Here is a 12,738-nt window from a genome sequence, read left to right on the forward strand (position 1 = left end):
CAACCTGTGCGGAATTTCGGCGGTCAAGAATTTAGCCTCTCTTAACTTTAGCACGTCCTCCTCCGTGACGGAGGAGGGCATCCATCGGCCTTGAAGGTCGGAACCGGACATTGTCGACGATCTGAGGCGCCCGGAATCTGGAGCCTAGGGTGTTGTAACTCGAGGTGACGGGCGAACTTGTTTTGGGATTGGAGAAAAGGAGTAAGGCCCTGGTCTCTTTATAAGAGGTTGAATACCAGGAGCCCTCCTCGTAACCGTTTGGAACTCGCCTTTAATCGAGAGAACATGCTAACGGGCACGATTGGGTTACCCACGTCCGTATTGATGAGAATCCTGTAAAAGGGGGGCACACGATCTCTGCTTTGACAAGACGTGCCAAGGAAACCGCCTCGCAAAACACGCTGAGGTGGAAAAATGAAAACGATTCGAGTAAAGGACTTGGCTGTAGTGTGATGACGCACTGCGGAGTACGTCAGCAGATTTGATTTGTGTTAGTATTATTCTCTCTATGGCAATATGTGGAAGCTTATTTTGCAGAGCCGAACACTACTCTTGGTGTTTACAATCTTCTATTGTCACATCCCTAGCTTCTGGTAATGCCCTAGGCTAGACCTCTTGCTGCATCATGTTTAATTTCAAATGAAATTTGAATTGAGGAATTTTCAAAGCCTCAGAAACCTCTAAAAATAACCAACAATTAAATCTTCTCAAATGTGTCCAAGAAAATGTTCCTGTTATCCTCTGGAAATATTGGCAAGATGTAAAATCCAAACAAATATTTTTGGTGTCTCAGAAACATTTAATTTGGGCATTTGAATTAAATCAATAATTATTTGAATTGGACTTATATCCACTATTAAATAAATATAGGTCCAATAATTCTGAAATATTTGGTGGAGCATTGTTTTAATTCTTTTAGCTCCTAAAAATATTGTCAGAAGCAAAATAAATTGAATTGGTTTCAAAACCAAATTCAAAACAAACCTGCAAAATAGAAAAACAGAATTAAAAAAAGAAAGAGAGAGGGAGAGAGTTTTACCTGGCCACTTAACCGTGCAGCCCAACAGGACCGGCCCAGCGCGGCCCAGCCCACCTCCTTTCCCCCCCTTGTCCTCTTCTTCCTCTGCCAGTAGGCAGAGGCGAGGCGTGGCGCGCGCCCGAAGAGCGCCGGCCACCTCCTGCTTCGCCGTGGCAGCCTCCCCGACTCCCTCGCGACGCCACGGAGACGCCTCGACCCCCTCGACCGCCTCTCTCTTCCCCTGGACCCCGTTCCCTCCTCTGCTTCCCTCCCGCGCACACCACCGAGCGGAGCTCGCCGTCATCGTCGCCGTACCCATGGCCACCGGCCACCCCTAGCCTCGCCGACGCCCCAGGAAGCTCCGCCGGTCCTCCCTCTACCTCCCCACCGATCCACAGCCCTCCAGAAGCCCTGCATCGCCGCCATCGCCGTCGTCTTCTACCTCGGACCCCCCGGCCATCTTCGTCAAATTCGCCGGCTCCGAACCGTCCCCGACCTCGCCGAGCGTTCCCTCGTCATCCCCGTGAGTCCCTGCTACGTTTCCTCTCTCTCCCCGTTGGTTTTCCCGTGCAGTAGCCATGCTAGCCACCGTACCGAGCGCCGCCGTCCGCCATGGACGCCGGGCATGGCACTGACGTGCTGTTGCAGCCAGTCCGACGAGCCTAGCGTGCTCCTAGCTGCCCCAGGAGTCCGCATAGCCCCTCAGCCAGCCCCCTAGCGCTCCGTAACCTCGCTCCGCCCAAACCCGAGCTCCGGCAGCTGCCGCGGCCCCCACTCCGGCGAGCTCCGGCCACCCCGCGCCTCCCGCATGCCTCCTTTGGATGCGCGCAAGCAAGGGCAACCCTCTGGTGCCCTTGGCTTGGCCCAAAACCGCTCGCAGCGCCACTCCGGCGAGCTCCCGCCGCAGTTTTGGTCGTCGCCGGCCGAACTCCGGTGACTGTCGACGTGGCACGCCTAATTAGCACTAATGACGCCTAAACACCCCCCCCACAGCCACTGACAGTGGGCCCCGTAGTGGGTCAAAGCCCGGGTCAACGCGGGATTAGCCCCTGTGTCACTGACGTGTGGACCCCACACGTCAGGTTTGACCCGAGCCGGCCCCTGTTGACTTGCTGACGTCATGCCAACGTCATGCTGACGCAGTAATGCTTTCTGGATTTAATTTAATTCTGAAATTCCAGAAAATGCCTAAAACTTCAATAAATCATAGAAAATTAACCGTAACTCCAAATTAAATAATTTATATATGAAAAATTATCAGAAAAATTCAAGGAATCCATCTGTACCATTTTCATGCATGTTAGAACAACTTATAGCTGCTGTTTAGCACAAATCAATTAAATGGCATTTGAATAATCACATATGGAGTTTGAATTTGAATCTTGTATTCAAACCAACTTCATTTAATCTGGTTTTAGGTGCATTAGCCCAAAACACATTCATATTGCCATGTCATAGCATGCATCATATTGTGCATTGCATTGATCGTGTCTTTTCTATATTTGCCGGTAATTGTCCCCTCTCGATAGACGTGATACCGATGATGTGATCGATGACACTGATGAAGACTCAATGTTATCTTCAGAAGTGCCAGGCAAGCAAAACCCCCTTGTTCATTCCGATAAAATCCCACTCTCTCGCTCCTGCTCTCTTTTACTGCATTAGGACAACAACGACATATTTGTTACTTGCTGCGGTAGCTGAACCCCTTTATCCTTTGCATGACCTGTCATTGCCACAGTAACTAGATGAAACCCACTAGCATGAGTAGGAGTTGTTTGAGCCCTGTTGTGCCTACTCATTCATGCTTGTTTGTCATGCCTGCTACTGCTTAGAGTTGTGTCAGGTCTGATTCATCCGGGATGAATCAGAGGTGTGTGAACATGTCCTACTGTGTGTGAGCTAAGTGTGTGAACACGATTTGGTAAAGGTAGCGGTGAGAGGCCATGTAGGAGTACATGGTGGGTTGTCTCATTGCATCCGTCCTCAGGAACTGAGTTCTGTGTTTGTGATCCATGATTCAGCTACTACCATACATTGGGCCCTGAAATATGACCCTGCTCGACTTCTTATTCACCCTCGTCCTCTGTCCAGGAGTTGCAAGTAGTTTCTGGTGTTTGTAGTATGCTGGAGGCCGTGGACAGCGCTGACCGTAGGGGTGGGCTGTGATGCGGTAGGCACGTGGCCGGGTAAACCGGGCACCCGTTTGGAGTCACGGAACCCTGTTCACATCGTTTGGGGCTGTGAGCGAAACTCCGGCCGGATCTCCTCATGGATGGAACCCGAATAGGCAATAAACCTGGACTAGAGACTTGAGTGTTTAGGTAGGTCGTGGTCTACACCCACGTCGGCTTTCGCTTGAAGTCTGCCGAGCACATGTCGTGTGCAGACGCTAAGTGGTGGAAACATGTATGAAGAAGTACACCCCTGCAGGGTTAACATCATCTATTCGAATAGTCGTGTCCGCGGTAAAGGACTTCTGGGTTGCTTATATCAGTTCATAGAAAAGTGAAAGTGGATACTTTAAAATACGCAAGATAAGCGTGAGTGCTATGGATGGCGTTCTCGTAGGGAGACGGGGGCGGATCCGTAGTGGTGTGTTGATATGGTGAATATGTGGACTCGTGTGCGCCACCTCAAAAGAGTCGCTTGCAGTCGTAGTTTAGGATAGCCACCGAGTCAAAGCTGGCTTGCTGCAGTTAAACCCCACCATCCCCTTGTTGAAAATGATGCATATGTAGTTAGTTCTGATGTAAGACTTGCTGGGTACATTTGTACTCACGTTTGCCTATTTTATGTTTTTGCAGAGAGACTTCAGTCTCACTAGTAGTTCCACGTGGACTTCGACGTTTAGCTTGTTACCTCAGCTACGATCTTGTGCCCTCGGCAGGATCTGATAGATAGTCAGGCTTCTCAGCCTTTTTCATTTATAGATGTCTGTACCCAGACATGATAGCTTCCGCTTGTGCTTTGATTTGTATGCTCTGAATGTTGGGTCATGAGACTCATGTTTGTAATATCTCGCTCCTCGGAGCCTATTGAATAAATTACTTGAGTCGTAGAGTCATGTTGTGATGCCATGTTGTGTTTGCACATATCGAGCATATTGTGTGTATGTTATTGAAATGCTTGGTATGTGTGGGATCTGACTATCTAGTTGTTTATCTTTAGTAGCCTCTCTTATCGGGAAATGTCTCCTAGTGTTTCCACCGAGCCATGGTAGCTTGCTACTGCTCCGGAACACTTAGGCTGGCCGGCATGTGTCCTTCTTTGTTCCTGTGTCTGTCCCTTCGGGGAAATGTCACGCGATGAATACCGGAGTCCTGTTAGCCCGCTACAGCCCGGTTCACCGGAGTCCTGCTAGCCCAGTGCTACAGCCTGGATTCACTCGCTGATGACCGACACGTTCGATGCTGGGTCATGGATGCCTGTCCCTGTAAGTCTGTGCCGCTTTGGGTTTACGACTAGCCATGTCAGCCCGGGCTCCTTATCATATGGATGCTAGCGACACTGTCATATACGTGTGCCAAAAGGTGCAAACGGTCCCGGGCAAAGGTAAGGCGACACCCGTGGGAATACCGTGCGTGAGGCCGCAAAGTGATATGAGGTGTTACATGCTAGATCGATGTGGCATTGAGTCGGGGTCCTGACAGCGTTGGTATCAGAGCTTGACTGCCTGTAGGATTACCAAGCCAAACTGGTCGAAGTTGAGTCTAGAAATTCTTTAGTTATATAAGGGAATTGATTGTGGGATGGAACGTAAGGCTCTTTTACTCCTTATACCTCATGGCCTTCTGATCTGAGACATCATCTTCTCTTCTACGGGGATTAAGAACTAGGCTATCTCTTCTTTCTATCAGGATCACGTGTTACTAATCCGTAGACTTATAAGATTGTTGATTCAAGCCTCAGTTCAGTTCCTACTATCTTCCGTATGTTAATTGTTAATCTCGAAACCTTGATATTGTGCTTCTGAGTGGTTATGCCAACATTTTTGTGAATGTCTCAAATCTTTTCTGAGCATTTACAGCCGTTATGCTGTCCGAGTCATCCCAGGTTTCTAAGTAGTCTGATGCATTTGCAAATCCTTTCTTCCCGTTTCAATGATCCCATGGGCCAGATTAACCACACTAGTCAGTGAGTTGAGGTACTCCGTTACCTTGACATATATGTTGGAGATATTATTATGACCCTAGGTGTCTTAGGGGATCATCTAGTAATTTAGCCATGATTTGTGTTCCCAGTGTGATGATTCTGGCCATCATTCTCGAAAGCCTCCCGTGATGCTACTTAGTAGTAGGTATTCTACTCCTGGGTTTTGAACCCGAGATTCACTCTACTTACTTCATGTTGATAGCAATTGCTAGCGCCTTTAGGATATTAGTAACCTTTGCGATAGTCCTTGAAGTCCGTGGTATCTTCTTATTCCAAATACCATGAACTACTTATGGCAGAAGTTCCTCGTTGAACTGAACGATCACAACCAGAGTGCTCTTGATGAGTTCTCCATTATAAATTGTGACTCTGCCAGTTCTACCTTTCTACATGGGTTATCCGAAAGAAATATGTTGAACTTGGTTCGACATACTAATCTATGCATCCACAACTCAGAAAATTATATGTTCCTTTGAGTTGTTCTCTTTAGTTGCATTCTGATTTTCGTCTATCAATTGATAGTCAAGAGTATGCGTGCGTTCGTTTATCGATGCCTATTACTCTTGTGATCCGTCAAGCCATTCTATCGCGGAATGACTAGGAGAAACAAACTCCGGTACCTCATCCATATCTAGGATTGGGTCAAAGTAGTTGTATTCCGCAGATCAAATGCCAGTCCAGCTTTTGGTTCTGTTCTACCTTGGAGTATTACCCCCTTCATGTCAGAATTGTCATGAGAACTGCACCAACTTTCATGAATTTTGACGTAGTAATACTTCTCACCATCATTAGTCATTCCTCGGCCATCGTGTTGATGCAACCGGAATACCGACAAATGAATTGTGATGTGTGAAATCAATACGCCTAGCAACCTCGTTGCTGGGTAGTTAAAGGACAATAATTTCATTCTTAGTGTGTTGGTTATTGAATCATCATTCTAAGATTGATCGTGCTACCTAGTCCATTCTCCTGGTTCACTCCTCGATCGATGAGTTAGGATTATTTCAAATCCTTGCTCTATTGATCATATCGTCTTGCCCTGAAAAGCAAGATTGTTCTCGAGCTTAGTAACATACCGGTGGTTCGTGATTTTCTGAATATCTTCTCAGAAGTATTACCAGGTTGTCACCTGACCGCTATGTTGAGTTCGTGATCAAGTTGGTTTATTCCTGTAAACCACCCCTTCTCCAAGAATCCGTGTTGGATACCCTGAGCTAGTTGGATAAGCTAAACAACAACTTGGAGAGTTGGAAGATAAAAGCTTGTCCGACTTAGTTCATGTTAAGGGATATCTTGTTGTGTGTGTGTGTGTGTGTTGAAGAAAGATGATATCTTCATCAATTGGTCCTCGTGAACAATTGTTGGATCTATTATCTTATCCAAACCTTTGATTGAGTATGGGCTATCATCCAATCAGACCAGAACCAACGATATTCGTAATGTTGTCTTACTCGTGGTTGATCACTCGAGTATACACCATTATATCTTTTGGGTCTGACCAATGCTATCACTTGTTCACTTAACTATGGAATTCCTTTTAAAAGGAAAATCAGATGAATTGTTGTTGTGCCCATTGACAACATCCTTTGTCTTCTCCATAATTTTGCTGAACATTAAGCTAGTGTTGGAAACTTTTGAAAGCATTTGTTCATGCTAGCTCATGAAGCATATGTTTGAATGAAAGTAGTGACTTTCCCTAATTCATATGCATATGATGCAAGTTGCCGCCATGAATTTGAGGAAGATTGTTTTGTTTCCTTGGAATCATCCCAAATCAGTCATGCACACGTGCGAAGTATTCTGTGGTCTGGAGACTTGCAACCTTCATTCCACATGTGTCCCGAGCACACCAAGCCACTGATTGTTTTGTTCACGGAAAAGGAGTTGATGTGCTAATCCTAGGTCATGCACAAGAATTCCATATCCTCGATTATGGTTCCCAACCAGAACTCGGTAGTGTTTTATTATAAGACTACCACGTGGTCATGTTTGTCTGGGACAGCGTGTTCACATGTTTGTAGCAGAACCAGCTCATGTTTTGGAGCTTACTATCGTAGTTCATTCCCCGAGGATCTCGCAGCGTTGTCTCGTCGAATTGTGATGCAAACTTTCATTTTTCTTCCTAGACTCGATGAGTCTGGAATATCCTGACCCTAACCAGATCTGAATCTCAGGCAGATATGATGGTTTGGAACATTTCCCAAGAACTATAATATCGGTCCCTCGAAAACCGGTAAAGTGGGTGTCGTGGCCAACACACCCAGCCGAAAGACCTGTTATTATAATATCTTGATTGAGGAAGTTGGCCACCTCCCCATAGGGATTTCGTAGGATTTACTCCCTAGTTGCCCCTATGGATTTTCTGTGTTCCGAAGTCCGACCTTTTACTTGATGTTCTAGTTATCAAACCGTATCTATGAATGGGATACACTAGCACATCAAGGAGACCATTAGAAGCGGAGTGCTAAATGTCTCTCGGTCGATCATCCAGATTTTATTTCCTTGGCCCCGCCAAGGGTGAAATCTGAGAAGGTGTTATCTTCCTTTGCATCTGCATCGTCCATCACCATTCATCATGGTAGTAAGTTGTGTTTATCGGACACTTGACGCGGTTGTTGATAAAACCTTGATGATTGTGGAAATGCTCAAGTTCTTGAGAGCACGCACAAGCGTTAGGTGTTACCATCGGCACTAGCTAGGTTTGCTCTCAACTTCCTCGGTTATGCTATAACTTCTCAACAGTGGATTCACTCTCTATTGTTGGGTTCTCCCCAGTTACCAGAATCATTCCCATCATTTGCATTTTGTTCCTAGCTTGCACCGTCAATGTGCCATTCTACCATGGGTCTCTTCCATTTCCGGTGGTAAGCAAATTCATCCATTACGTTGTCTTCAACAAGGTAATCCACATCATCCAAGTCCGAGTATGCCATTCTACCGACCCCCGCCAATCGATTGCTGTGATTTGCCTTAGGCTGATATAGAGAGTCTCAATGATCTCTATATCAAAGGTAATTCTTTTTGCCACTTAAGGGGATATATCTCCGAGTCACCTTCCCTAAGGTGCATCATTATGGTGTCATGTCAACTTAACTCCTCGCTACGTTGACAATCGTTTACCACCTTCTTAAGTGTGGAATTATTGTCCACCTAGTGAACCTTCGTCATCCGTTTCTTTCCACCCCTCTTGATGTGTATCTCGTGTCTCAACCCGAGAGATGGCTCTATGTCTCATTCCGTGAGTTGTTCGACCTTCGAGAAGACCGATCCTTCCAGAGTATTCCTTTCCTCTTCTTGTCATGATTAGCTGAAGTTCTCAGAGCAATACAACAAGACAATGATGGTGAATGAATCAACGTTCAACTGAAGTGCACCCTGGATCGGGAAGATTATACTAGTTGCGTTTCCCCTTCACCTTACCCTACGCTTGAATCTCGAGACGAGATTCTTGTTTAGTGGGGGTGAGTTGTCACATCCCTAGCTTCTGGTAATGCCCTAGGCTAGACCTCTTGCTGCATCATGTTTAATTTCAAATGAAATTTGAATTGAGGAATTTTCAAAGCCTCAGAAACCTCTAAAAATAACCAACAATTAAATCTTCTCAAATGTGTCCAAGAAAATGTTCCTGTTATCCTCTGGAAATATTGGCAAGAGGTAAAATCCAAACAAATATTTTTGGTGTCTCAGAAACATTTAATTTGGGCATTTGAATTAAATCAATAATTATTTGAATTGGACTTATATCCACTATTAAATAAATATAGGTCCAATAATTCTGAAATATTTGGTGGAGCATTGTTTTAATTCTTTTAGCTCCTAAAAATATTGTCAGAAGCAAAATAAATTGAATTGGTTTCAAAACCAAATTCAAAACAAACCTGCAAAATAGAAAAACAGAATTAAAAAAAGAAAGAGAGAGGGAGAGAGTTTTACCTGGCCACTTACCCGTGCAGCCCAACAGGACCGGCCCAGCGCGGCCCAGCCCACCTCCTTTCCCCCCCCTTGTCCTCTTCTTCCTCTGCCAGTAGGCAGAGGCGAGGCGTGGCGCGCGCCCGAAGAGCGCCGGCCACCTCCTGCTTCGCCGTGGCAGCCTCCCCGACTCCCTCGCAACGCCACGGAGACGCCTCGACCCCCTCGACCGCCTCTCTCTTCCCCTGGACCCCATTCCCTCCTCTGCTTCCCTCCCGCGCACACCACCGAGCGGAGCTCGCCGTCATCGTCGCCGTACCCATGGCCACCGGCCACCCCTAGCCTCGCCGACGCCCCAGGAAGCTCCGCCGGTCCTCCCTCTACCTCCCCACCGATCCACAGCCCTCCGGAAGCCCTGCATCGCCGCCATCGCCGTCGTCTTCTACCTTGGACCCGCCGGCCATCTTCGTCAAATTCGCCGGCTCCGGACCGTCCCCGACCTCGCCGAGCGTTCCCTCGTCATCCCCGTGAGTCCCTGCTACGTTTCCTCTCTCTCCCCGTTGGTTTTCCCATGCAGTAGCCATGCTAGCCACCGTACCGAGCGCCGCCGTCCGCCATGGACGCCGGGCAAGGCACTGACGTGCTGTTGCGGCCAGTCCGACGAGCCTAGCGTGCTCCTAGCTGCCCCAGGAGTCCGCATAGCCCCTCAGCCAGCCCCCTAGCACTCCGTAACCTCGCTCCGCCCAAACCCGAGCTCCGGCAGCCGCCGCGACCCCCACTCCGGCGAGCTCCGGCCACCCCGCGCCTCCCGCATGCCTCCTTTGGATGCGCGCAAGCAAGGGCAACCCTCTCGTGCCCTTGGCTTGGCCCAAAACCGCTCGCAGCGCCACTCCGGCGAGCTCCGGCCGCAGTTTTGGTCGTCGCCGGCCGAACTCCGGCGACTGCCGACGTGGCACGCCTAATTAGCACTAATGACGCCTAAACACCCCCCCACAGCCACTGACAGTGGGCCCCGTAGTGGGTCAAAGCCCGGGTCAACGCGGGATTAGCCCCTGTGTCACTGACGTGTGGACCCCACACGTCAGGTTTGACCAGAGCCGGCCCCTGTTGACTTGCTGACGTCATGCCAACGTCATGCTGACGCAGTAATGCTTTCTGGATTTAATTTAATTCTGAAATTCCAGAAAATGCCTAAAACTTCAATAAATCATAGAAAATTAACCGTAACTCCAAATTAAATAATTTATATATGAAAAATTATCAAAAAAATTCAAGGAATCCATCTGTACCATTTTCATGCATGTTAGAACAACTTATAGCTGCTGTTTAGCACAAATCAATTAAATGGCATTTGAATAATCACATATGGAGTTTGAATTTGAATCTTGTACTCAAACCAACTTCATTTAATCTGGTTTTAGGTGCATTAGCCCAAAACACATTCATATTGCCATGTCATAGCATGCATCATATTGTGCATTGCATTGATCGTGTCTTTTCTGTATTTGCCGGTAATTGTCCCCTCTCGATAGACGTGATACCGATGATGTGATCGATGACACTGATGAAGACTCAATGTTATCTTCAGAAGTGCCAGGCAAGCAAAACCCCCTTGTTCATTCCGATAAAATCCCACTCTCTCGCTCCTGCTCTCTTTTACTGCATTAGGACAACAATGACATATTTGTTACTTGCTGCGGTAGCTGAACCCCTTTATCCTTTGCATGACCTGTCATTGCCACAGTAACTAGATGAAACCCACTAGCATGAGTAGGAGTTGTTTGAGCCCTGTTGTGCCTACTCATTCATGCTTGTTTGTCATGCCTGCTACTGCTTAGAGTTGTGTCAGGTCTGATTCATCCGGGATGAATCAGAGGTGTGTGAACATGTCCTACTGTGTGTGAGCTAAGTGTGTGAACACGATTTGGTAAAGGTAGCGGTGAGAGGCCATGTAGGAGTACATGGTGGGTTGTCTCATTGCAGCCGTCCTCAGGAACTGAGTTCTGTGTTTGTGATCCATGATTCAGCTACTACCATACATTGGGCCCTGAAATATGACCCCGCTCGACTTCTTATTCACCCTCGTCCTCTGTCCAGGAGTTGCAAGTAGTTTCTGGTGTTTGTAGTATGCTGGAGGCCGTGGACAGCGCTGACCGTAGGGGTGGGCTGTGATGCGGTAGGCACGTGGCCGGGTAAACCGGGCACCCGTTTGGTGTCACGGAACCCTGTTCACATCGTTTGGGGCTGTGAGCGAAACTCCGGCCGGATCTCCTCATGGATGGAACCCGAATAGGCGATAAACCTGGACTAGAGATTTGAGTGTTTAGGTAGGTCGTGGTCTACACCCACGTCGGCTTTCGCTTGAAGTCTGCCGAGCACATGTCGTGTGCAGACGCTAAGTGGTGGAAACATGTATGAAGAAGTACACCCCTGCAGGGTTAACATCATCTATTCGAATAGCCGTGTCCGCGGTAAAGGACTTCTGGGTTGCTTATATCAGTTCATAGACAAGTGAAAGTGGATACTTTAAAATACGCAAGATAAGCGTGAGTGCTATGGATGGCGTTCTCGTAGGGAGACGGGGGCGGATCCATAGTGGTGTATTGATATGGTGAATATGTGGACTCGTGTGCGCCACCTCAAAAGAGTCGCTTGCAGTCGTAGTTTAGGATAGCCACCGAGTCAAAGCTGGCTTGCTGCAGTTAAACCCCACCATCCCCTTGTTGAAAATGATGCATATGTAGTTAGTTCTGATGTAAGACTTGCTGGGTACATTTGTACTCACGTTTGCCTATTTTATGTTTTTGCAGAGAGACTTCAGTCTCACTAGTAGTTCCACGTGGACTTCGACGTTTAGCTTGTTACCTCAGCTACGATCTTGTGCCCTCGGCAGGATCTGATAGATAGTCAGGCTTCTCAGCCTTTTTCATTTATAGATGTCTGTACCCAGACATGATAGCTTCTGCTTGTGCTTTGATTTGTATGCTCTGAATGTTGGGTCATGAGACTCGTGTTTGTAATATCTCGCTCCTCGGAGCCTATTGAATAAATTACTTGAGTCGTAGAGTCATGTTGTGATGCCATGTTGTGTTTGCACATATCGAGCATATTGTGTGTATGTTATTGAAATGCTTGGTATGTGTGGGATCTGACTATCTAGTTGTTTATCTTTAGTAGCCTCTCTTATCGGGAAATGTCTCCTAGTGTTTCCACCGAGCCATGGTAGCTTGCTACTGCCCCGGAACACTTAGGCTGGCCGGCATGTGTCCTTCTTCGTTCCTGTGTCTGTCCCTACGGGGAAATGTCACGCGATGAATACCGGAGTCCTGTTAGCCCGCTACAGCCCGGTTCACCGGAGTCCTGCTAGCCCAGTGCTACAGCCTGGATTCACTCGCTGATGACCGACACGTTCGATGCTGGGTCATGGATGCCTGTCCCTGTAAGTCTGTGCCACTTTGGGTTTACGACTAGCCATGTCAGCCCCGGGCTCCTTATCATATGGATGCTAGCGACACTGTCATATACGTGTGCCAAAAGGCGCAAACGGTCCCGGGCAAAGGTAAGGCGACACCCGTGGGAATACCGTGCATGAGGCCGCAAAGTGATATGAGGTGTTACATGCTAGATCGATGTGGCATTGAGTCGGGGTCCTGACA

The sequence above is a fragment of the Triticum dicoccoides genome, chromosome 5A (genome assembly GCF_002162155.2).
Source record: "Triticum dicoccoides isolate Atlit2015 ecotype Zavitan chromosome 5A, WEW_v2.0, whole genome shotgun sequence".
Taxonomy (NCBI): Eukaryota; Viridiplantae; Streptophyta; class Magnoliopsida; order Poales; family Poaceae; genus Triticum; species Triticum dicoccoides.